The sequence below is a fragment of the Canis lupus genome, chromosome 12 (assembly GCF_003254725.2).
Source record: "Canis lupus dingo isolate Sandy chromosome 12, ASM325472v2, whole genome shotgun sequence".
NCBI lineage: Eukaryota > Metazoa > Chordata > Mammalia > Carnivora > Canidae > Canis > Canis lupus.
In genome coordinates this window covers 55,642,374-55,669,838 of record NC_064254.1, presented here as the reverse complement: position 1 = coordinate 55,669,838, position 27,465 = coordinate 55,642,374, and the positions used below count along the sequence as shown (strand labels likewise).

At 38.6% G+C, this 27,465-nt stretch overlaps 1 protein-coding gene across 11 annotated transcripts in view; it reads right to left on the bottom strand.

Annotated features, from left to right (window-relative positions):
- KLHL32 (kelch like family member 32) overlaps positions 1-27,465 on the bottom strand; it is a 235,574-nt gene that overhangs the window by 135,745 nt on the left and 72,364 nt on the right. Inside the window, exon 1 of one of the 11 annotated variants that reach the window (XM_049092393.1) lies at positions 8,216-8,371. The exons of the other annotated variants lie outside the window; for them this stretch is intronic. The gene's annotated coding sequence lies outside the window, so the exon portion shown is untranslated. Of the gene's footprint in view, positions 1-8,215; positions 8,372-27,465 lie in introns of those variants that run through there. 11 annotated transcript variants of the gene reach the window in all.

The following is a 27,465-nucleotide window of genomic DNA, read 5'->3' as shown; positions in this document are numbered from 1 at the left end:
ATACTTTTAAAAAGGTTGACTTAACAGGTATAAAGAGAATATTCCATTTTGGGTTACCAATAATGAAATACATAATTTAGAGAAGTATACATTTATATAGTGGAGAATTAACCTTACCCAAAGGGAGCTCTGGACTTTTCCCTGGGCTTCTGAAAGGCCACTCCAGGCCTTGGAAATCTCCAGGCCCTTGGAATATCCTGCCAGACAGGAGTGTTCTTGTTTGTCTGGCCTGGCCAATGACAGTCTAACAACATGATTTATTATGGGGGTTTGCACCATAGTATATCAGTTCTGGCCTCCAGAAACTGAGAATGAAAGGTATTAGCCTGACCTGTAGGAGAGGCGGGGTACAAAAGGTCAAACACATGGGCAATCTATAACTGAGCCTCAAATAAACTCTGAACACCAAAAGGTTGGGTGAGTGTCCCTGGTTGGCAGTCCTCTGGGCATTTTATCACTTAGCATGGCCAGGAGGAGATATACTATGACTCCAAAGGGGGAGGATGGCCAGCAGCTCTGTATGTGGTCCACTTCTGGATTCTGTTCAATGTGTCTTTCCTTGTCTAATTCCCCAATTTGTAGGATACACTCAATTTGTATCCTTTCCCTGAAAAAAGTCAGTAAATATAAAACATTTCAGCGAGTTCTGGGAGACTTCCTAGTGAATTATTGAATATGAGAATAATTTTAGGAATCCCTCAAACTTGCAATAGATGTCAGAAGTGATAAAAGTCTTAAGGAAACTATCCCTTCAAATTCTGCAGCTTAGCTAACTTCATAGAGATAAAACAAAAAAGTAAGGGGGGGATCTTACTCTTATGTATGAAAATATTTTAGTATACACTAAATTTTTTAAGTTTAGAAAAGTGATGTTTTTGTTTGACTAAAGTATTAATAATATTCACGTCTTAGAATTTTTATGGTGATAAATTTGTTTTTGATCCTCATAGCTCTATATATTTTAATTTAATATATATTGAATGGTGGTTTTTTTGTTTGGTTTTTATTTTTGAGAGGGGAGAGGCAGAGAAGGAGAGACAGACAGAGAGAGAGAGAGAGAGAATTCCTAGCAGGCCCATGCCCGGCATAGAGCCCAAGGCGGGACTCAATCTCATGACCCTGAGATCACAATCTGGGCAGAAACCAAGAGTCAGACACTCACCGACTGAGCCACCCAGGCACCCCTGACTGGCAGTATTAATTGGTGGCCCATTATTCTTTCCAGAGATCCTCATTTCTCTCCATTAGCTCTGAATTTTCATAATGAACAGAATTCTCTGTTAGCTTATAGTTAAAAATTTTAATTGTTAGAAATAGAAAATCATTGCTCTCTTTTGATTTGAGAAATCTTCTAAAGGCATTTTAAATGCTTAAAATTTGAAAAAAAAAAAACACTCAAAATATCCTAAAGACATTAGGCATTATGTAATGGGTAACGTACTCAATTATATTTGCTATGTTAAATAGCAAACATTTAGAATATTTTACTTTCAGGAATTTACTTTATCATGAATAAATGAAACCTGACATTTCTTTAGAAACTGAATGGTCAATATGGTATATTTGGCAATGTGGATAGGTAGTGAACTGATATGGCTTAATGGTGTTGCCACTGGGATTTATGGCTTAATGGTGTTGCCACTGGGATTTAAGGTACTATATGATTGGTTAAGAAAAATGGATCTGAAATCACATAACCCTTGGTTTGGTGAACCACAGTGATTAAAGGCAAATGTGTAATCAAACTATTCTGGGTTTGATTACACACACTGGCAAGTTACTGGGACAAACATGTAACCTCTCTCTGACTCTGTTTTCTTATCTAAACAATGGGGCCAAAAATTGTACCCACTTCATGAACGTGTTTGAAATGTAGATGACAGTACATGTATGAAGTATTTTTTATAGTGCCTGTATATGGTAAAGTCTTAATGAAACTTACATACTGGAATAATGATGAAATACAATTAAGTTTTCATGTATTCTTTGGTTAAAAGCAGTGATACATTGGGAATACTATCTCTGGGTTTTTTTATTTTGTTTTTTTTTTTTTTAATCAAGGGTAGCAATAGTTTAAAAAGGGCTCTCAGAAAATTGATTTTAATGCAAATGGATTCTGCTTATGCGTTTTGTAAAAGATCTAAAATCAAAACCAGGGGTGTCTGGCTCACACAGAGAATGCAACTCTTGATCTCAGGATCATGAGTTCAAGTCCCACATTGGGCATGGAGCCTACTTAAAAACATAAATCAATAAAATTTCAAAACTAAAAAGCACAGGTCACAATAAAAAAAAAAGACTTTCTATTTGTGTAATTCTGAATTTGCTTCTAGACTTCTTACAGTCACTCTAAAAAAAAAAAAAAAACTGGAAAAAATTTCAGTTGTTTCCAATGTGTTTTTTAGTATACAGGTATTTCAATGTTTTATTTTCCCAACACTAACTTCTTTTTTCAGATCTTCCAAGTTGTAATTGCACTTGAAATGGTGACCAGCTGCTCTCCATCAACTCCACTGTTGACAGAAAGGACTCAAACTGCAGAAGAATTTTTTGGGTTAATGAAATGCAAAAAGTTCCTGACAACAAAGGTTAAATAAAAGAAAAGGCCACCAAGGGAGTTTTCTGAATCTACTTTCTTTGGGGTCTTTCAAAAGCAATCATAGCAAAGGTGGCATAGAACAGGCATCCTCAACCAGTGAGCTACTGAACTTGAAGCCTGGCTTGGTAGAGTCGGAATGAGAATACAACCCCTTAAATAATGTACATATATCATTGTACATGTTTGTACACACAATAAAGGAACACCAAATTTATCACTGTGGTTATGTTCGAGGGTATGACTATTATTTTTTAAGATTTTATTTGTTCATGAAAGACACACAGAGAGATGCAGAGACATAAGCAAAGGGAGAAGCAGGCTTTCTGCAGAGGGCCTGATACAGAACTCACCCCAAGACCCCAGGATCAGGACCTGAGCTTAAGGCAGGTGCTCAACTAGTGAGCCACCAAGGTGCCCCATAAGGTATGACTATTGAGGGAAGGAAAAGACTATGAATTTTACTTTACTTACATAGTATCATTTGGATCACTACAACAAATATGTGTCACCTGTGTATTTCTAACAAGTGTCTTTTGAAAACTTTTAGTTTTAATGTTCAGGACTGTGCAGAAAGACACATCTGATTCAAATCCTGGGTTCATAACCTATAGTCATGTGGCAATTTGCCTTGGCTAATTTCTCTGAACCTCAGGCCCTTTATCTGTAATACAGAGACAATACAAACCTCATAGAGTTGTCTTGAAGTTTAGATATGATTATGCTTAATGTCGGGCATAGTACCTGGCACATAGTAGATGCTTAATAAATAGAAGCTATTGTTCTAATCCAAGCTGTGTCTCTTTGATCCCATCTGGAACAAGAGCAAGGAAACAGCCCCTCCTCTGCCCTCTGCCCATCTGTTCCTTTAGGAAATACTTTTCTAATGACTGACCCACTCAAAATCCCTGTCTGGCTATAGGACTTCACTTTAACCACATACTCCTATACCCTACTTTAAGGACTGACCACATCATAAAAACCATCACCACCATTTCCATAAACACACAACTTCCATTCTGATATCATATCATATAGTCCTAGGAACTTAATGTCATAAATTTTAAACATAATTTTTAAAAGTTACAATATCAGTTAATTAGAAGAAAAAAAGGAACTATTAAATCAAGGTCTATGTTTTGGGTTTAATAAACTTACAAGACACCTCAATTAGAAGAAGTCTCACTGGATACCACCAAAGTAAGGAAGAACCCAGTCATTTATCAGCTTGTGAAGCTTGTGAAATGTCAAGAGAGCCTGTGAAACAATGTCAAGAGAGTTTCTGGAGCCCACAGTGAAGGACAAAATGTCCTTTGGTGGCAAAAGAACATATAAATTCTAACATGTCCATATCACAGGTCCATATCACTATCAGTGATAGGACCTATCATTATCAGTGTTATCTTTTAGCACTGAATGTCCTGAAAAGGTAAACTCCATGAAAGTGGGCACCATATCTTCCTCCTCACTGTGAAGCCTCTGGACCCTAGCACTGCATGCATGCAATAAATACAGATGAATGAATGAATGATGAACCAACATGCTCTTCAAAAATTCAGATGATGATGTAGCTTCAGATGACATCCAGCTGTTCCACAGTGTTCTGAGCAAAAATAATGAATCTGACATAGGAAGAGAATTTTTGCATATGCATATTTTTGCATATAGGTGTTTTAGGTAAGTAGCTACAGTTAAACAGAAAGAAGCTAAGTAAAAATTAGTGCAAAGCTAGACATTTAGAAAAAAGTAGGAACATATGGCAATGCCCTCTATCAAGCCACAACATTCTGCCAAAGCATGGGATAAGGTTCTGCTTAGAAATATGGAAGCAGTGTGCAGATTCTTCCTTGGTTCACGCTGTTTTTGTCTTTGGGAGAGTCTTTGCCAGGCTGAGATTTACAGTTGTCACAGCTCACTCTTGGTTGATAATATGCTGCTGCCCCACAAATCTTTCTAATTGAAAATCCAGTTTGTAGGAACACAATCCACTTAAACCACAACCACAGAGAGAATTGTTGATTTACAGTGTGTCATTCCTCCTGTATTTCACACAGAAATGACACAAATTGAGTCTTAAAATCACAGTACATGAATTAAGTTTCTTTGGGTCATGTTAGTTGTCATGCAGTCACAAGATAAACTACAACCCAGTTCAGGTCGGTACATTATGCCACAAAACTGACCAATGGAAATTCTACATCTTCAAAGATGAGAAGACCAATAGACTTTTTTTTAAAGCACTTATAAGCTGGTAAATAATGATCTTTTCACCTGGTAAACTACATGTAACTTTGGAGTTGCACTGGACATGGGCAAGATGTACAGTGAACTCCCTTTTATCAGAAATCTAGGTGTTTTAATGAATGAAATAACTGCATGTGTGGGGTACATCAACCCTTATCTTTTATGAGAGTTAAATAAATTCAAACTAACATGCCTAAGGAAGTTATGAAAAAGAGCAACTTGTAATGATAGCAGCAGATCTAGCCTGATCCCCTCCATCTTTTATATGTGCAGTATTATTTATTAGTAATGTTTACAGCGGCCATGTGGCATTACAGAGATCTGAGCTACCTTCTGAGTCAACAAAGATTACATTTTGCTCAATTTAGTATTAATGGTGATTATCTTTTATTGCATTTTGGCTATACCTCACATATAGAATGGGTGGCAAATCTCAGTTAATGAGACTGTTTAATTAACCACAATTCCCCATTTCCCTGGCATTAAAGACAGAAGGGTCCTGACCACAGTTGAACTGGACTATTTACCTTCTTTATCTCGCAAATGTAAAAACAATCCAATCTGGAGAGCTTAATGGCCTGAAAGAGTGGGGATGTTTGGTTGGAGGGTTTTCCCCCCAATACATTTGTAGCTGTTTTAATTCTTCCTCCAACAGTACAGTAAAATCTCAGAGAATAAAATATCAAGACAAACGAAAACAGCAATTACATTACTATACATATAATTAAGCAGCAAAAATTATTTCTCAACTACCAGTTTTCCCTCATCTTAACCATATAAAGAAAAGTTCACCTTATATGCTAAAAACTGTGAAACATATTGGTTTTCCCCAACATCTTCAAATATGTAACTTGTTTATTCAAAGAATCTAGCTGTATTTCACAGCTTTGCTCTTGGCACAGTTACTTCTTAAATTAACTACATAGTGATAATGAGCCCTTCAAAACCAGCATGATTATGGTTTATCCTATTTCTCTTTAGAATTCTCCTCCTCCAGGATGTGGTCAGATTTCAGCTACTTGGGTCTTTTGGGGAATGAACAGAAAAAGGACACAAATCAAGTTGTTTTTTATTTAGCTAAAGATACAGTAGATGGGAAGGCCAGAAACTGTTGCCCACCATGAAGTCAGGCTATACATGAGTTGTATTTATCCTTATCCATTGTTACATACTCTGGAAAACAGAAGATGGAATCCACACACCTGGCTTTATCCTTGGGTTACCCTCTTGAATCTCTTTCTTGGCTTTTGCTCATTCCTCTGGTGTTTCTGTCACCTTTTAGTCTATGGCTATATTCCTTGGGTATGGGATTTCAATACTTTACTACCCACCATGTAAAAAAGTCTATTCTTTCAGATATTTAGGGATGACACTTTCTCTTCCTTATTGAATATATTTGATAACCATTACTGAATCAATCTTTTCACATAGAGACCATGTGTTCTGTCCTCATAGGACACAATCGTGCCTTTCAAAAGCTACTAAGGATGCACTGCCTAAAACCAAACTTGAATTTCCTGCACTTTGACAGCTGTCCTAACAGAATTTGGAGCCCACGACGAGAAGTGACCGAGCAGATGTGATACACAGTCCGCACGAATCAGGGGAAGTTAGTTATGTAGAAGGCAAGTTTCAGAGGACAGTAGTATCAGGAAAGCCTGAAGAGAAAAAATAAGAGGGGGAGCAACTGCAGAGGCCAAGTGAGGGATTCTGTGTCGATTACAATATGATAAGCCTTCAGGGAAGATTCTGTACAACACAGAAGAGGCTCTTATAGTGTTTATCAAAGCCACGCTGGGTGTGTTTTAAACATCACAGCTAAAATTCTAGCTTCTCTTATGTAAATGGAATACTGAAACTAGAAGGTACTATAGAGATCACTGGCCCCTCACTACTCAGAGATGAGAATCTCAGGCCCACTGCATACTTACTGGATGGAAGGCACATTTTAACAAAAGTTCTAGGTGACCCACATGCATATTACAAGTTGAGAGGCACAACTATGGTCAGTCCTCCACCCCTTGTGGCACTCCTTGCATACCTGAATATTCAAAGAGATGAGACATCCAATATTTTAAACAAGAATACAAAGTATTAGTAATACTTCCAGAATACTGAATTATAATTGCCCCCCTGATAACTTTCTCCCCTTGGTCCTAGTAGAATTTCAGTAAATTCATTCTGCTGCTTAACAGCCTTTCTGATATGTGGTCACTGCTCAAGTCTCTCCTCTTAGAAAGAGCCCCTAATCCGAATTATCTGATACATAAAATGTTAGCACTAGAGGCCAAGGCTAGAAATCATATAATCTGGGCAGAAGACCCAAGTCCAAATCCCAGCAAGGCTGGACCGGTTGCCACATCTTGGTGGATGGGAGGAGAGGTTACTCCCTGGGAAATAAAAGTTCAGACTCATGGTTTCAAGAATAAGGCCTCTGGAAGAGTAAATTGTCATATGTTCTTGGATGGTAAGCAGTGGTAACAGCCTTCAGGTAAACCTATCATGCCACCTTCCTTTCCCCAATTACTCTGGTTGACTTTCTCTGGGTCATCTCCTTCTTAGCATATTTTTTTAAAGAGGAATTTCATGTGGCTATCATGGAGCTGCTATGGACACAAACCCCTCATACTCGTGGCACCTAGGTGGCTCAATGGTTGAGCATCTGCCTTTGGCCTGGGTTGTGATCCTGGGGTCCTGAAATCGAGTCCCACATCAGGCTCCCTGCAGGGAGCCTGCTTCTCCCTCAGCATAGGTCTCTGCTTCTCTCTGTGTCTCTCATGAATGAATAAATAAAGTCTTAAAAAAAAAAAAAAAAACTCAGACCCATTTCCAGGAATTCAAAAACCAGAAGCTTTTAAGGAGTCTCCATTTGTCATAAAGAATGACAGGGTACTGTCACCTTGCCTGCCCAATCTGGTATCGGTAGTGGCTGCCTGGAGCCTTGGTGAGGGCTGGGAGGCCATATCTAGACTCAACTGAGAGTGCTTGGGATCTTGTTATTATGTCTATTGTGGGTATAAAAAGGGAAAAGGAGCAGAAGCACTAGTCCTGCGCCATAAAGTATGCATATGTACAAGCACCAAAACACACTGTGTCTTAGAATTCATTACTTCATCACATAAAATCTGTTACCTCTTTTCTACAGAGGACTTTTTGGAAGAATGTTGAAGATAATAATGTGGAGTTGCGTTAATTATCATTTACTATGCTTCTCTTTAAAAACTTAGAGTAAGTTAATGACCACTATTAAAATTCGAATCCAAAATTTCAGCAGTTCTTCTTTTATTTGTAATGTTCTCTCTTAATATCTTTCTCTTCAGTGTGCTACCATTAAATAAGGTGTGATAAGGTGCGTACAACTATAGATACAGGTACCTAGCCCAGCTGTGGAATCTCTCTCCAATCTTTCATTTTTTTCATCAGGTTGGTTTGACAGTTGTGAGTCAGGCAATCCATGCTGAAGCCACTCTCCCATTATTTGGCTGTACACAGATGAGGGCAAGAGCCCTAGCTAACACACTGCTTCTTCTAACTCCATTAGTTGCTAAGCAACCAGTTCACTGGAACCTTCCTGATCCAAGGCAGAACAAGCCAGTTTAATACAAAGTGTTTGGGTTGTCACATATGTTCAAGTTCACTCCTTCTGCAAACACATTTGATACTCCATCCATGCAGGCTACAAGCAAAGTCTCCTTATCTTACAGAATGACAAAAAATAATAGTTTAGGAATAGTCCTCAAGAGTGCTAATACTAAAAAAAAAAAAAAAAAAAAAAAAAGAGTGCTAATACTTATCAAAAAGTAACTAAAGAACTTCTCTTAATCCTATGAAAATTTATATGTGCATATGTATAATTTTTTAAGTGATATAAATGATTTGATATGGAAATCTCTCTTATCACTTTGGAGTCAAACGCCTCTAAATGAGAAGAATGCTGGTAATTCAATCTTTCAGGAATCCAGGCATGCAGGCCCCAAATCCAATCAACATCAGATGGGCTAATTAAAAGCAATTGATTGAACAAGCAGCTGGATCATCCCAGTGTGGACAATTCATTTTCAATCAGTTTTTTTATAAAAATGATAAGCAGAATCAGGGCATAGCTATAGATCCCAGCAATTCTTTACATCAATTCATCCGATTCACATGATCAGCTGTTTTGCCCCTCTTTTAGAGACCATCTGTCTTGGCTCAATATTCAATTTCTAAAGGTTTAAAACTTTCATCAGCTTTATTATCCTTCAAACATGCGTTCTTGTTCTTTCAGATGAAGCTAAGGTTGACTGTATCACTGTGATTAAATAAGCATGAGTGAAATTGTGATTTTAAATAAAACAGCAATGAAAGTTACAATTTTAAAAAGCACAAAAAATGCGGCAGAAAAAGTGAAACTCTTTCAACACACACTTGAAACAAATACACATAAAGAGCTTAGCACAATGGCAGCATAAAATAAATGATTTTTAAAAAGTTAGCTATTATTTTATGTTGCAAATATTTTCCTAGCTTCATCATATTTATATTCAGGAGAAGTGAATCAGTTTAAATGAAGGAGTAAAATGCAGCCCAGAGTTCACCATTCATTCACTATAATGAAAACACTGTACTACCGGCACAATAATGAAAATAACAGTCATCCTATCTGAAATGTTAATGACTTCTCTGGCACTGATGCGAACAATTTTAAAAGGGAATGTGACAATGATTCTTCAAAGGCTCTCAGCTTTCTATTTAAAAAGGAAATAACATTTGACCACACCACTATTAGCTAGTACTTCACATTGAACTGGCAAAGGGAATTTGATTTTTTAATGAATGTGTTCAGTTTTAAAAGGAAATTATGAAACCATTTTAATTCTCTAAAAAAGCAAAAAAATAAAAATCCACACACCTTTTGGGGCTCACAAGGCCCTATCCCACAGGACTTTGAAAATCAGCCTCCTAGTTATTCCACTACTGCAGTTTCTATACCAGGCATATGTATAGCTGTTCCTTGTCAACCAGGCAATTAATTAATGCTTATCGAATGTCCACCAAGTGTGAGGCCATGTAATAGACTGTCTATAAAATGTCAGATGGAGTGCTTAATTTGGCTTTGCTGAATGTCAAGGCCATCATTAATGGTGCTATTTTTTTCTGGCTAAATTTAAAAGCTATTTCACGAGGCCTCTTCTTGGTGGATATTAACTAAATGACTAATCATCAGATACAAGTTGCAGAATGCCAACATCTCCTCATGGACAACAGTTAGGACTTAGGTGAGAAGTTGAGCACATTTTCAACGGTGGGTGATTTTTCTCATTTCAACAGCTGCTTGGAACTACATCTGTTTGTAGGTTATTTTAAAAGTCACCACTGCCTAAAGAAAAGTCTATTGTAGCATTTTAGGTCCCTCTTCTGAACCAGATTCTGGTATTTTTAGTTACAAGTTGAGAGGATGAGATCACATGCTACCACATTAAGTCCCTAACTAATTAGACAAGGACTCAAAACTTATGAGCAGTCAGGTGTCCAGTTTTCCCTGGCTCCTAATTACCTAGTGGCTTTAGGTGATATGTTTTATGTAAGACTAGGCCAGCTGGTTCCTGGAAAACAGCAAAATGTCTGCTAGGTCACAAGTCTCTTGGACTCAGCACTAAATCCCCTTTTCAGTAGGACACATCCACTAAGAACCTAAGAAGTTCTACGTTAGGGAGCTGATATAATCATCACTCTCTCAGTTTTTTTTTTTTTAAGATTTTATTTACTTATTCATGAGACACACAGAGAGAGGCAGAGACATGGGCAGAGGGAGAAGCAGGCTCCCTGTGGGGAGCCTGATGTGGAACTCAATCCCCATACTCTGGGATCATGCCCTGAGCCAAAGGAAGATGCTCAACCGCTGAACCACTCAGGTGTCCCACTCTCTTGGCTTTTAATCCAATATCAGCATCAGTAATGCCATATTCTTATGCATGGGAAGAAACCAGAGTTTAGTGCCCCAGTATCTCCAAGCATCCTTCTGCTCCCCATCCCCACACCAGCAATTTACAGAGAGATCTGTATGGATAAAGACAAAAGATGACAGTTTAATAAAGATCATTTTTACTTGTGTAAGTTGAAACACGTATAAGTTTTGTGTTTACAACTCTATGAACCCAGGCATCCTTATCACTACTGAATAAATATGATCCAAAACCTTTGGGGGAGGGGAGCACCTGGGTGGCTCACTGCTTGAGTGTCTGCCTTTGGCTCAGGTCGTGATCCCTTGGTCCAGGGATCAAGTTCTGCATCAGGCTCCCAGAGGGAGCCTGCTTCTCCCTTTGCCCATGTCTCTGCCTCTCTCTCTGTATGTCTCATGAATAAATGAATAAAATATTTGAAAACAAAAACAATGAAACCTCAGAGGGGAAAGAGCTGTGACTGACTGGGCTTACAATTCCTCACAGTTTAAAAAAAAATGAAATGGTGGCTTTTTGTCTTTATTATTTTTTTATCAATATAAGTAATCCATTAATACAGTCTTCTTTAAAAATTAAGTTAGCATAGATAAAAGCTAAAGTCTTACTTTCCAACAAAGTGGTACTTACACAAAACCTGAAAAAGGCAAAGGAGTCAGTCATATAGTTACCCAGGAGAGTAATGCAGGCAAATGAAATACCTGTGCAAAGGCCCTGAGGTGAGAGCTTGACAGGAATGTCTGAGGAATACCAAGGAGGCCAGTGTGATTGGAGTGGAGGCAGGCAGGGCAAAAGTCATATGAGGGAGGCCTGATTGGATAGAATCAGGTAAACAAGTAACACTGGCTTTTACTCTGAGTGAAAGTAGAAGTCATCAAGGGGGCTGAGCAGAAGTGATATAATCTGACTCACATTTTCATTAAGATCACTGGGGCTGCAGTATTGAAATAGAGTCCAAGAGTTCAAGGATTGAAGTAGGATGATAAAGTAAGAGGGTATTGCAAAACCCCAGGCAAAAGATGATAGGCTTCCACTAGGTGGTAGTAGGAGAAGTGGCTGGAGTCTGAATATTTTTTGAAAGTAGAGCCGTGGGACTTGCTGCCAATCTGGATGCAAAAGAAAGGTGTCAGGAATTACTGGGTGGTTTGGGGTCTGCATCAACTACAGAGTTGCCACTAACTGAAATGGAGAACATTGTGCAATGAGCAGGTCTATGGGAGGAAAATGGGAGTTTGGTTTGGACACATTAGGTTTGTGATACCTCTTTAAAAAAAAAAGATTTATTAATTTATTTTAGATAGGGTGACAGTGAGCTGGGGAGAGGCAGGAGAGGGAGAGAAATCTTTAAGCAGACTCCCCACTGAGGACAGAGCCTGATGTGGGGCTTGATGTAGGACTCAATCCCAGAACCCTGAGATCATGATCTGAGCTGAAGTCAAGAGTCAGAGGTTTAGTCGACTGAGTCCCCTCAAGTGACTGAGCCGCTCCCAGGCACCCCTGAGATAACCTCTTAAACATCCATGATGTTCATCAATGATGTACGGGTCATTGGATACACCCATTCTGCATTTTAGGAGAAGGCCCAGTTTGGAGATACAAATTTAGGAGTCATCATCTGTGATGATTAATTTTGCCAATTTGACTAGACCACGAGGTTCCCCAATATTTGGTCAAATATTACCCTGTGTGTATCTGTGAAGGTGTCTCTGCATGTGATTTAACATCTGAATAGACAGACTGAGTAAAGCAGATTGTTCTTTCCAATATGGGTGGACCTCCTATGATTAGTTAATGGCTTGGATAGAATTAAAAGGCTCAAAAGGAGAGGATTCTCTTTGCCTGGCTGTCCTCAAGCTAGAATATTGACTTTTTCATGCTTTTAGCCACAAACTGAAACACTGGCTCTTCCTGGGTCTCAGGCCTGCAGTTTTAGACTGAAACTATTCCCTTGGTTCCCCTGTCTCCAGCTGCTGACTGCATAAATCTTGGGACCTCTTAGCTTCTACAGTTGCATAAGTCAATTCCTTTTTTTTTTTTTTAAAGATTTTATTTATTTATTCATGATAGTCCCAGAGAGAGAGAGAGAGAGAGAGAGAGAGAGAGAGGCAGAGACACAGGCAGAGGGAGAAGCAGGCTCCATGTAGGGAGCCCGACGTGGGATTCGATCCCGGTTCTCCAGGATCGTGCCCTGGGCCACAGGCAGGCGCCAAACCGCTGCGCCACCCAGGGATCCCGCATAAGTCAATTCCTTATAATAAAACTCTCTCCCTACAAATAAAATCCTAGTGTCCCACTGGTTCTGTTTCTATGGGGTGTCCTAATACATCATTTTGGGTATTACACATATATGTGCGTAGCCAGGTAAAGCCATGAGACAGTATGAGATTATCACAAAAGCTGGTACAGACAGAAGTACAAAAACTGAATCCAGGCCTCTCATTTTAAAAAGTTAAGGATATGAGGTAAAACCAGAAAAGAATATTGAGAAGTAGCAACTAGTAAGTGGAGATAATCCTGGAAAACCCAAAAGCCAAGTGAAGAATGTGTTTCAGGGGCATCTGGGTGGTTCAATGGTTGCACACCTGCCTTTGGCTCAAGTCATGATGATCCCAGGGTCCTGGGATGGAGTCCTGCATCAGGCTCCCCAGAGGGAGACTGTTTCTCCCTCGGCCTATCTCTCTGCCTCTCTATGTCTCTCATGAATAAATAAAATCTTAAAAAAAAAAAAAAAAAAGGATGTTTCAAAAAACAGGAAGTAATTAAGCTGATGATGAGTTGGAAAAACAAAGGACTGAAAGTTGATTATTGGATTTGGTTTTATTTTATTTACAATTTTTGTATCTATGCTCATAAGTGAGATACGGATCTTGTTTCTTTTGCTGCCCTTGAATTTTGGCAATTGAATTACGCTAGCTTTATAAGTGACGGGTGGCTTTCCATTTTCTTCTAGACTTTAGAAAAAGTTTCTATAATATGGGAAGTAACTGTTAAGTAGAGTTGGCAGTATAAGCAAGTAAAAGATCTGGGCCTTTCTGAGGAGGTATGTGGCTACTTTTTGATGACTACCCCAGTTCCTTATATTTTCTTATCCTTTGGTTCAATTTTGGTAATTAATATTTTTGTAGAAACTCATTCATCAAGGTGCTGAACTGTATTGGTATAAAGTTTCTATTTTTCTAGGGACGCCTGGGTGGCTCAGCGGTTTAGCGCCTGCCTTTGACTCAGGGTGTGGTCCTAGAGTCCCAGAGGATGGAGTCCCACATCGGGCTCCCTGCATGGAGCCTGGTTCTCCCTCTGCCTGTGTCTCTCTCTCTCTGTGTCTCTCATGAATAAATAAATAAAACTTTAAAAAACAAAGTTTCTATTCTTCTAATAATCACTTTTCCTTTCTACACCTCTAAATACCACTTTTCATTTTTTATATCAAGAAACCTTTCATTTCTTATATATTGCCTCTTCCTTTCTTTATAATTTTTGAATACATTTGGCCAAAGTTTATCTAAGTAATTCATATTTTTCAAAAATAGTTTTAAAATATTTGTTAATTTTTTTTCTATTTCATGAATACCTGCTTTTATCCTTCCAGCTGTTTTATTAGCATTTGTTTTATAATTCTTATGTTTGGAGTTGAAAGCATAGTTCATTATTCTGCATCTTTCCTATTTTTAAATGGATGCATCAAGCCTTAGAGAGGACACTGTGATGAATTGCCCAGATCCCTCTTTAAAAAAGAATCTATAGTTCTGGCTGCTGGGAGAGCTGAGGATGGCCTCAGTCATTGAGTGCCTTGTCCAAGGTCATGACCTTTCCCTGGGTAGCCACCATCTAGTGACTGATAGGTCGGTACAAGAATATAAAGTCCTGGCCACCTCGGCCCCACATGAACAGGCATTTCAGCTCCAGAATTGCCTGCAAAGTCAGCTGAGACTATTGTTGGGTTTACATCAAAGAAGAACTTCTCCTCCTAAATCCTGCTTTCTTCATCTCCATTGGTGGGTGCTGATTCCAAGAGATCTTCAAACTAAACTGTCTTCTTCTCAAGGAACACAAACTGCAAAAAGGCTACAACTGTCCTTCTTCAATTCCATATGAAGAGCAATGCATTAATTGGTATTTAAATATTTTGTCATTTGGACATTCATTTTCCCTTAACTCATGAATTCAGAAGAGTGCTTTTAAAAAAAAAAATTTCAAGTGTATGAGAGGTAAGACTATTAACTGATTCCTGGTTTCAGTGAGTTCCTCATGGCCTACTCACTCTGTGGTCAGAATGATTTATTTAACTATAGTTTCTATAACTGTTTCATGTGCATGGAAAATATGTGTGGTCCAGATTCTCTATTTAAATTTTTATTATTATTTTTAATATACATGATCTGACGGTTTCAGAGAGGAGTATTAAAAATCTCTAGGACTGAGGATTTCTTGGCTTCTCTCTATGATCCTATTATTTTCCTAACATATTTTGAATCTTTATAGTAAGTGGATATAGGTCCATCACTATTGCCTTCTTGATAGATTTGATACTTTGATCAGCACAGAATACCACTTTTCCTTCCTTCTAATTCTGTTCATTGTGAATTCTAGTTTGTGTCATATTAATATCATTACACATACTTTGTTAGTGTCTAACATATTTTTCTGGGATGTTTCTTTTTTTTTGGGGATGTTTCTTATAAAGAAAATATACTTAGATTCCTATTTTAAATAAATCTGAGTTTGTTTGGATGGATGGCCTTTCAATGGATGACATCGAACAGTTTACACATATTGTGATTACTAAATTATTTGGTCTAATTCCTGCCATCTTATGTTGTGATATTTTTCATACTATTTTTTTTCTTTTTTCCCTTGGACATATGTGGCAATGGAAAAGTTCTCTTCATTTAATATGAATTACACTTACTATAAAATCTCTTTCTGATTGCCTTAATAACCATTTCCAGACTATCATAGTGTCATACATTTGTTGAGTCTGTTGATGATTCTATATTAATTAAGGGAATGTGACATTATAATCTTAGATAGTTACATAACAGATAAAGCCCAAATTCCCATGGCTTTACTCATAACAGTCCAGTGTGTGTATCCCTCATTGAGCAACCATCCACATGTTATTTAGAGTCCAGGCTCCTCTCATCTTAGGACTCTGTTCTAGGAGTTTCTGTTTGGCTTATAGATGAGGAAAAAGACTGAGGAGCAGCAACATCTGCTCATAACCACTTCATGTATTCACACTCTCTCAACAAGAACTAGTCACATGACCCAACTAAGATACAAGCAGTATTGGGAAACGAAGTCCCTAGCTGAGTAGACACTTCCAAGCAAGAACTCCAGAAGGGAAGGATAAATAACTGAGGATCAGCTGGCTCTCTCAGCCACATTCCTGTTTCTATGCCTTCCTGAATTATTTGGTTTGTCTATCACTACTTCTACATTAGAAAAATCTGGCCCCTTTGCATGACACAATTCATTTCTCTAAGCTATGCTCTCTCCCACCTAATCCTTGCATGAATCCTAGCCTTCTGTCTTATGTGTGGAATAATAGGTTCCATCAGCAGCCCCCTCCAGAATGGAACGCTGCCAGCAAACCTTTACCTGTAAATAAGCAGACCAGCTACTCACCTAATGATGAGGGCATTCCGTCTATTGGCCTAAGCCTTGGATAAGAACCTTGGGAATCAGAAACCTTCAGCTGGAATTAGCTCTGCCATCTGTCTCTGAGCTCAAGTAAAATCTTTTAGACACAATCAGCTTGACTCTGCTTATTAATCCCCTAAATCCTAAACACATTGCATAGGATAATCCATGAGGACATACCCAGGATTCTCTTTTCTTGAAACTAACATCTGTAAACTGAAATGTTAAATTTGTTCCCCCAATTATAGTTATATCCTCTTCAAGAACCAGAAGCCATTCTAACTCACTCTGACACTGAGCATTCAGCAGAGTAGGAGGTAGATGAGCAAGGGGTGGAGAACTTTGGCCTTAAGGCTGCATCCCTTATTAGCTATGTGACCTTGGCCAGGTTACCTTACCTCCCTAGGTCTCAGTTTCCATTAGCACAAGCACAAAATGAAGGTACCTGTCTCAGAGAACTGTTGCATAGATTTAATGACAAAATGTAGATCACCTGGCTTGCTGTAGGCACTCAATCAAAATTTGCCAGACTAATCAATAAATTCTTTTCCTTCAAACCTGAGGAGTGCCCATGAAGTCATTTCTAATTTTAGATGCAAATCTTTCTCTTTCTTTCTTTCTTTCTTTCTTTCTTTCTTTCTTTCTTTCTTTCTTTCTTTCTTTCTTTCTTTCTTTCTTCTTTCTTTCTTCCTTCCTTCCTTCCTTCCTTCCTTCCTTCCTTCCTTCCTTCCTTCCTTCCTTCCTTCTTTCCTTTTTTTTTTTTAGAGTGGGAGAAAGAGAGAGCAGGGAGGGGCTGAAAGAGAGGGTGAGAGAGAGTCTTGAGCAGCCTCCATGACCAGTGTGGAGCCAGACACAGGCCTCAAACTCATGACCCTGAGATCATGACCTGAGCCACAATAAAGAGTCAGACACTTAACCAACTGAGCTACCTGGGCACCCCCTAGGTGAAAATTTCTAATTAATTTCTTCTTGCCTTGTAGTTCCATACACTGATATATGAGCACTTCAATGAATAAACATTATTCACCACCCACTTCCCTATTGTTTTATCCTCTAACAGACAGGGCTTATCATTTTATTTACTTCTTGCGAATTACACCTATCAGCCTCTACGTTTTATTTTGCTATGTTTTTATGGCCCTTTAATTTCATTTTAAATCCTTTTTGATAGACCACTTACAACATACATGATTTCCCCATAAAAAAGCCAACTCCTATTAATCTAGTATTGCAACACCAGAAAGTATGTTTATTGCTTTTTTTCCATGGCAACATAAATGAGAATTGAAAATGTATTGGATACCCTAAGGCAATGAAAACATTAAATGGTTTTTGAATCCCAAAAGAGATTAAATTTCAGGATGCTTGGGTGGCTCAGTTGGTTAAGTGTCTGCCTTCAGCTCAGGTCATGATCCCAGGGTCCTGGGATTGAACCCTGTGTTGGGCTCCCTGCTCAGCGGGGAGTCTGCTTCTCTCCTCCCCTGGCCAAGCTCACTTTCACTCTTACTCTCAAATAAATAAAATCTCTTTAAAAAAAAGTGACAGATTAAATTTCAACAGAGTAATTTTAGCATTTACATAATTAATCATATTTCTATGCTTTACTATATCAATAATTCATGCTTTATTATAGGTTAATGTTTTATACTTACTGTTTAATATGCACACAATAATCTAAACAATGATCTAAAAAGGATATATTTCTTTCTCTTAACTAAATTTTAAGTAACTATTCCCCAGCCACAATGAAGAGTTTTAATATTTAAATTTAGCTACATTAAAAGTACCAAGATGAAAAAAATGAATCTGAGTATTTTTATGGGAATTGGGTATAAAGACTGCTTCATCTACATTAAGATAGTCCGTAGAGTAAAAATGAAAAGACATTTTTCCTATCTAAATACAATATTCAAAAGCACGTTTATTAAATGTTAATTTAATATCATTGGATTTGGCTGCAAAGAATTAAAAATGTTCCATTCTTCTACCTTATGAATTATAGGCATGTGCTTCAAAGTCTACTCAATAGAAAGCCAAAAGTATATATTTATTGTTTAGAGAGAGACTTTTAAGGGAAATATCAGTGAAAAAGATAAAAAGTGAGAAGGAATGGTGGTACAGAGGAAACCAGAAAGATCCATGCACCAAGTCACAAAGAGCACTGGGTACTGGAAGAGCCAATTACCACTGAGAGTCATCCAGGCCACAGAGAGAAAAATGAGTGACACTTTTGTGTAACAGCTCCACTGTAGGCTCTTTTGTAATACATGACCGTGGCTTCTCTGCAACTCTAAGCAAGATGCCACGTTGCTTCCTAGTACACAATACCAGCAAATTCCTATGTTTACTCACACACTATCCACTGAATACCCGCTATGCTACGCCTGTTAGGAATGTTGCAGATTTAGGAGTAAGAAAAACAAAAAACCTCTGCCCTGATGATGCTTACAAATGGAACGCAGAATGCAGGTTTCTTTCCTCTGCTGTGGAATAATGCTTTAATATAATTGCCATGCTCAATCACTTTCTTTCTAAACTTTGGTTTTTGGTTCCCGGCAACCCAAAACAGATTTCTCACTACAATGCTAATTAGTACATGAAAAACCTAGAATGTTCCATATTACATCCCATGTTCTGGTTTACTATGGTACCACTCTCCAAACTTCTTATTTGATTATGCAAACAGCATTTACATATCTGGAGTAGTAGCCCTATATTTATGTATTTATAAATTATATAGATAGAATGTATACCAATCTGTCATATGCATGATAAAACGAACCCCAAAGCAGAAATAAAACTGACATAAATAAACTGACAGAAATAAAACTGACAGGTAGGGGACACCTGGGTGGCTCAGCAGCTGAGCATCTGCCTTTAGCCCAGGGTGTGATCCCCAGGGTTGGGGATCGAGTCCCATGTTGGGCTCCCTGCATGAAGCCTGCTTCTCCCTCTGCCTGTGTCTCTGCCTCTCTCTCTGTGGCTCTCATGAATAAATAAATAAATAAATCTTAAAAAAAAATATTTACAGGCTGTAAATGTTCCCTCACATCCCCAGAGCTCATCTGTACTTTCACAGGTATATAAACCCTACAGGAGAGATCACTGCACTTAATGTTAATCTTTCAGACTTTTAAGCTTTATGACAAACTTATTAACTAACTCTACCCATTCTGACAAATATTGTCCATGACAAAAGGGGAAGTCATCTAATTCAGTAATCCACAGCAAGTTGCAATGTTGGTTTGATTCTCATAGTTTTCAATGTTCTTCCTTTGCCTCAGTGGGTGATAAACATTTCAGCTCTGGACACACTAAAAAATTAATATAAATTCTGATTGAAGGTATTTGTGGAATGCAAATCCAAAGATTGAATAACTTTTTTTTTTTAATATTTTATTTATTTATTTTAGCATGAGAGAACGCGCACACACCAGCATGGGGGTGGGGGTGCTGGAGGAACAGACAGAGATGGACAAACAGACTCTGCACTGAGCGTGGAGCCCACTGCAGGGCTCAATCCTACGACCCATGAGGTCATGACCTGAGCAGAAACAAAGAGCCAGATGCTTAACCAACTGAGCCACTCCAGCACCCCTGAATAATTCAATAAAAATTGTTTGCTGGGGATCCCTGGGTGGCTCAGCAGTTTAGCACCTGCCTTCAGCCCAGGGCATGATCCTGGAGTCTGGGGATCGAGTCCCACATCGGGCTCCCTGCATGGAGGCTGCTTCTCCCTCTGCCTGTGTCTCTGCTTCTCTCTCTGAGTCTCTCACAACTAAATAAATAAAATCTTAAAAAAAAAAACTGTTTACTAAATATTACTTTATCCTTCTACAGACTCAAAAGGCCTTTCTGGGTCTCTCAATATTAGACCTGATATGCATATGTATGTCTGCACATGCACACATCAGGAACTTACTTATCGAAGACAAAAATATGAGATGCCTGGGTCGCTCAGTGGTTGAGCATCTGCCTTTGGTTCAGGTCCTGATCCTGGGATCCAGGATCAAGTCCTGCATCAGGCTCCCAGCAGGGAGCCCACTTCTCCTGCCTGTGTCTCTGCCTCTCTCTCTCTGGGTCTCTCATGAATAAATAAATAAAATCTTTAAAAAAGAAAAATTCTATAGAGCATAAGAATAACTATTTTTATTCTTTTCTTATCACTGCTATTTATATTTCATAGTACATTCTTTTAATAATATAGTAGAGCAGACAGTATTAATTTCCATTTTACAAACAAAGAAACTCAGTAAAAAAACTGAAGTAATTTTACTATGATAATGTGGCAGGTTAACAATTGAGAGATTTCAACAACAAATCCCCTAACACTAGCTCAGGTGTGTTTTCCTCATACCACACTGCAGCGATACCCTGGCTTTTAAAATCTGCTTTACTATAAGGTACAACATCACAAATCTTTTCCTCAGAAAGTACCATGAATGTTACTCCCCACAAGAAAATGTAAAGTTTGGGCAGCCCGGGTGGCTCAGTGGTTTAGCGTCGCCTTCAGCCCAGGGCCTGATCCTGGAGACCCGGGATTGAGTCCCACATTGGGCTCCCTGCATGGAGCCTGCTTCTCCCTCTGCCTGTGTCTCTAGACCTCTCTGTCTCTGTCTCTCATGAATAAATAAATAAAATCTTTAAAAAAAAAAAAGAAAGAAAGAAAGAAAATGTAAAGTTTATTTCAAGAGCACTTTATTACCTTTCACTTATTTAAAGGCCAGGGGGATAAGTACCCTTTTCTCAAGATATCACACATCATGGGATTTCCACCATTAAAAGTTACAAAACTCACCAGCCACACACCACTTGAGGACACAGCGATCTCTTATTATTTATAAGGCATAACTGTAACAATAATTATGTTTTCTACACTAATATGCCAAATCCATCTGACTCTTCTGCCATTTTGCTTGAGATAAAGGAACCCAATTACTTCTTACACGATGGTTTCTACAATGTAGTTTAATTGTTCTTCAAATCTGAGAACTACAAACAGGGGTTATTTCCCCAACAGGATCACACAGCACCTAGGAGGCCCGGGTGACAGAAATGATGGTAAGCAAAACCACATCTGAAAAAAAAGGAAAAAAAAAATCAAGAAAAAGTTCACTTTAGCTAGCTACAAGTAAGATTCTTATATTAGGGGATCCTTGGGTGGATCTGTGGTTGAGCATCTGCCTTTGGCTTGGTCATGATCCTGGAGTCCAAGGATCGAGTCCCACACTGGACTCCCTGCATGGAGCCTGCTTCTCCCTCTGCCTGTGTCTCTGCCTCTCTCTTTCTATGTCTCTCTCTCTTTCTCTCTCTCGTGAATAAATAAATAAAACCTTTAAAAAGAAATATTCTTATATTAGTCTCCTATTGTTGCTGTGATAAATTACCACAAACTTAGTGGCTTAAAACAACACAAATCTATTATCTTATAGTCTGGAAGTCAGAAGTCTGGAATGGACTTTCCTGGGCTAAAATCAAGGTTTCAGCAGGCTTTGTTCCTTGTGGAAGCTCCAGAAGAATCTGTCTCCTTCTGTATTCCAGCTTCTACAGGCTATGGCACCCCTTGCCTCATAGTCCCTGCCTTCAAAGCCAGCAATTATGTCACTTCAATCTCTGCTTCCATTGTCACATCTCCTCTGACTCTTCTGACTTGTTCTTCCATTTTTAGGAACCCTCACAATTACATGGGGCCCATCTGTATAACCCAGGATAACTTCCCACCTTGGGGTCCTGCAGGTACACATCTACAGAGTCCCTGTTCCATGTGAAGGAATGTTCACAGGTTCCTGGGATTAGGATGTGGATGCTACTGGGGCCATTATTCTGCCTAGCATAATGCTCAGGCAATCTTAAACAAAAAGTTCTCTAAGGTCCACACAGCTTAGTGTCATGGAAAATTTAGCAGGTTTGCAGATTTGTGGACCTACGCTGAGATCTGGACTCTGGCACTGAGCAGTTGAGCAATCTTAAATTATTCAGTGTTGAGCAAACTCAATTTCCTTCTCTGTAAGTTGTCATAATATCTACATCTAAGGGTTATCAAACGATTAAAAATAAGGAATGTGAATACACAGAATACTAAGGCTAATAAAGAATTAAAGATGTTAAATGAATGGCAATTTACCTCACTCTCCAAGTTTAGAGTTTGCAGCTTAAATAACAACTATCATGGGGCACCAGGGTGGCTCAGTGGTTGAGTGTCTGCCTTTGGTTCAGGTTGTGATCCTGGGGTCCTGGGATCAAGTCCTATGTCAGGCTCCCTGCAGGGAGCCTGCTTCTCCCTCTGCCTATGTCTCTGCCTCTCTGAGTCTCTTATGAATAAGTAAATAAATAAAATCTTAAAAAAAAACTATCATTTCTTTAGTAAGGAATATGTTCATTTTCTAGCCAATCCTTATACTATTAATATTCTTTTCCACTAAGAAATTGCAAATAATCTTATTTTAACATTTATATGTGAAATGTTAGTTTGCAACAATTCTGATGCTTAATTATAATTCAAGATAAAAGACTACTCTGGGGGTGCCTGGGTGGCTTAGTTGGTTGAGCAACTGACTCTTGATTTTGGCTCAGTTGATGATCTTAGAATGATGAGATCAAGCTCCAGGTCAGGCTCTGCCTTGGGCATGGAGCCTGCCTAAGATTCTCTCTCTCCCACTCCCATTCACTGTAAACTTATACATGTGTGTGTGTGTATGTGTGTGTGTGTGTGTGTGTGTGTGTGTGTGTGTGTAGCATACTTCCATGAGTTGGAGCTTTAAAACAGTTAATAAAGGCTTTGAAGTTTATAGCAAAGAAATTCTTTGCCCTCTTAAAGTGTTATTTTTTTTCATTCATTATGTAAAAAGGCATAAATCTCTTTTTATTATAGCTTTGAAATTTGCTCCTACCACATATATACTTTGTGATAATTAGTAATTGTCATCACTACTAGAAAGCTTGTCTTGTTCCAACCATTAGGATATAATTCACTGTTTTTTTCTGGGTGATTTACCACCAAACTTCTTGCAACCAACTTTTGCCTACAATATGAAGATATAGTTTATATTCAACAACCATCTCTTAGAGCGCTCAAAGAAAAACATGTCTACCATTCTAAAAAAATAATTTATTATAAGATCTCTAACACCAATGTAATAGAATCTAATACATATTAAGCTAGACAAGAGGTGAACAACCTAGCAATGAAATCATAGGAATATATATGTTAAACACATCGTGTCCCAACATTGTTCTTCCTATCCTACCCCGATATGATAATCCCCCATTGGGAATCTCTCATTCACTAACTAGAAGTAGAATCTACTTATAAGCAGCCTGCAGCATATACCAGGTATAAGAGTTAAGGGCCAGAAAATACTTCTACACATTCATAAATATTCACTTTGCATTCTTGGAAAATCTCCAGGAAAGAACAGTAACCTTATTACTCTAAACTTCTTATTGTCCTAAGACTCAGTGAAACTCGTGACTAATTTGCTTGCTGCTTAGAAAAAGAAAAGAAAAAAAAATGGCCTAATAAGAGATATAAAGGAATATCTCTTTTAATCTTCTAGGTTACTTCTCTTAGATCCAAAAAGATTACTATTTCCTTCTCTAAGTGGCAAGATTTGAAGTTATCTGGATTTTTTTTTCAACATTAGAAACAAAATAGAATACACAGCAGAATATTCACAGGCATTTTTTTTTTTAAGGAAAATACTTTTGTAGTACTTTCTTCATTCATACGCAAAACTGAGGAAAGATGAAGGATAAATTCTACATCTAAGATAACATGATGGTATATCATCAGAAATAATTCAGGGGAACATAGAACTTTATAAGACTCTTAATTATAAAATATTTTGTGATGATTTGAATGATGTTTATAAATGTTTTAACAATATTTGCTGCATCAATCATATGCAAAACCCAGGGCTAAATATTCAGTAAGGGGGAAGGAGGCATGGGGAGAGAGATTTATGCAAGTCCTAACACCCATCAGCCCTGCTCCACCAGCCATGTGGGAGCCCTCCACAGTCGCTTGTATGATCACTTCCTGTACTCTCTATCTGATCTGCTGCTGCTGCCATTGCTTCTACTACCTTTCATTTATTAATAATCCTCAATAGGCCAGAAGTATGACCTAAGGTGTCCTAAAAATATTTTCATACGTGTTCACTTTTCTCTTAAAAAAAAAACAAACAAAACCAAGGCCCATGGCTATTCTCTCCCCATAGGCTAGGGAAAAAACCAGTAGTGTGTTTGACCATCTCAGTTTATTTAGCTTTCCTCCCTCTGGAGCAGAATAGAAATCCTTATAGGCTGTGGTCTGGAGACACAGCAGCCTATGCGTGAGGCCCTCTGATTGACAACACCCTGGTGTCATCAGAACTGGTACCAAAGCTCTTTTGTGAGGAATGCAAATTACCTCAAAACTCTCATCTCTACATATATTTCTATGCACTAGAATTAAAGTCAAGATGTCCCTTTACATACTTTAAAAACCACTCTTAGCTCTGAAATGAGGCTTTTTGGGAGGGGTAAGTGTCATCATGACATACAGGCAGCCTTCCTTTCTACTGTTCAGCAAGATCTCATTCCATTTCCATCAAGTAAGAAATTCAAAGTGGAAAACAAAGTCTGCTCAAAACAGTAAGCTAGCATCTACAACAACAACAAGGCACACACCCGAATTCCCGTCATAAAATATAAACCATAGGAGCATTTTACTTGCATTCTTATTCCCATAAACAGCCTTCCAAACATTGGAAATTACATCCACAATAATCCTGGATTGTTAATTATAACAGAAGCCAGGGCATGGCCAGGAAATCCTAAAGACAGAAAAGTGAAGAGAATTTTGTGCCTGGAGAGCTTAGAGCACATTCAAAGGATTAGAGATTTATATCTCAAAAGTATAGCCTTGGGAAAAACAATTTCAAAATAAAAGCAATACTGAAATCTAAAATATAGACAAAATTGGCAAAAATTGTCTTTGCTAAGAAGCCTTAAAACAATGTTGCCTCTTAACAGAATTTTGGTTTAAAAACCAAAACTCTGCTCTCTGCTTGAAAAACAAAAACCACCATCACTACTTGTAAACCATCAATTCACCATTTAGTGTACTTCAGACTCTTGGTTTGCACCTCACATTTATTACCTCATTTAATTTCTACTTCAGTCCCATAAAGTGGCAATTCACCTACTTTCACAATTGGAGGAGAAAATAAAACCTAGAGATACTAAGCCACTTGCCCGAGGACACACGCTGCCAGAAAATACATGAACAAAGCTGTTATAAACCAGATTGGTCTCAATCTAAAACTGTATTGCCTCTATAATTAATTCTCACATTAAAATGTGGGGTTTTTTTTATTAGAGTGCAAAATACATTCTTTTTCTTGCTCTTAAGTTATATGACTTACATTTTTTAAAGCTGTTTTATGTGAAACTTTTTAAACGTGAAATTAGTAGAGGCAACCAGGGATACCACAGAAGCATGTCAAGGGATGAAGCGCAAACCAGCCTCAAGTTTCAGGTAGTTCCTTTAGCCCTGGTGTGTTCTCAGGGGACAGACTCAGGTAGAGCTCATGGACGGACACACCTCCCATCTGCCAATGGAGGGAAGGGAACAGAACCCATGTACCACGGTGGAAAGCAACATGATGAAACATGGGCTTTCGAAGCACCAGCCTCAGCTCTGCATTGTCGCTCCAAACCACAGGACTTATGGACACCTTCCAACCTCTTCCAGTCAATTTTCCCATGGGTAAATGGAAACACCTATCACATCTGGTTGATGTCAGAATCAGAAAAGATAGAATAAATAACTCACTAGCACAAGAGTTGCCACAAAACCAGACGAAACTATAGTGCTACCTTCTGCTTACACTCCACCTCCAGGACACTCTTTTGCCTCCCCACCCTGGAAAGCCCTCCTGGAACCTATATTGTGTAAGTGAGGTCTTCCTATTCTAACAAGCCTCCTGGAGAACTCCAGACCAGTGTTTTCTCCAGCCTTCAAAATCATTTATTTATTTATGAATCCAGTCAGCAAAAATATTAATTGTGATATTATGCTCAAGGCATTTTGTTAGATCCTATAGGAGAATGAAAAAATCCAATCTCTTCCCCCAGGTAGCTCACAGCCAAACATATAAAGTTATGCAAGTCAGTTACTATCATGAGCCTAGCTTTTAAACCAGGGATTAAAACATCTACCTAAAAAACTGTTTTAAGAATCAAATCAGGGACGGCTGGGTGCTCAGTGGTTGAGCATCTGCCTTCAACTCAGGGTGTGATCCTGGGGTCCTAGGATCAAGTCCCACATTGGGACTCCCTATGGGGAGCCTGCTTCTCCCTCTGCCTATGTCTCTGCCTCTCTCTGTGTGTCTCTCATGAATAATAAATAAAATCTTTTTTTTTTAAAGAATCAAATTAAAGTGGTTTTTCAAAGATAGTATTAATAGTAGTTTTGCTACCACTATATTATTCTGGTACTCTCATTTTGCTACTGAAGTACACATGCTTTGGCCCCTATCAGGTCAGAGTGGGTTCCAACTAGTGATTTCAGACCAGCTCTTGGTCTGGCACAATGTTGTGCACATAAAAATGCCATCTGCTGGGGTGCCTGGGCGGCTCACTTGGTAAAGCGTTTGCCTTTGGCTCAGGTCATGATCTCAGGGTCCTGAGATTGAGCCCCATGTGGGTTCCTTTCTCAGTGGGGAGTCTGCTTCTAGTTTTCCCTCTGCTCCTCCCCTTACTTATACTTCCCCTCACTCTCTTTCTCAAATGAACAATAAAAAATCTTTTCTAAAAATGCCATTTGCAGGGCACCTGGGTGGCTCAGTCAGTTAAGAGTCTGCTTTTGGCTCAGGTCATGATCTCAGGGTCCTAGAATTGAGCCCCAACTGGGCTCCTTGCTCAGCAGGGAGTCTGCTTCTCCCTCACCCTTTGCCCCCTCACTCTCTCTCTCTTTCTCTCACCCTCTCAAATAAATAAAATCTTAAAAACAATGCCATTTGCTAGATGTTTCAGTCTCACAGAGACTGAAGACCTTTGTAT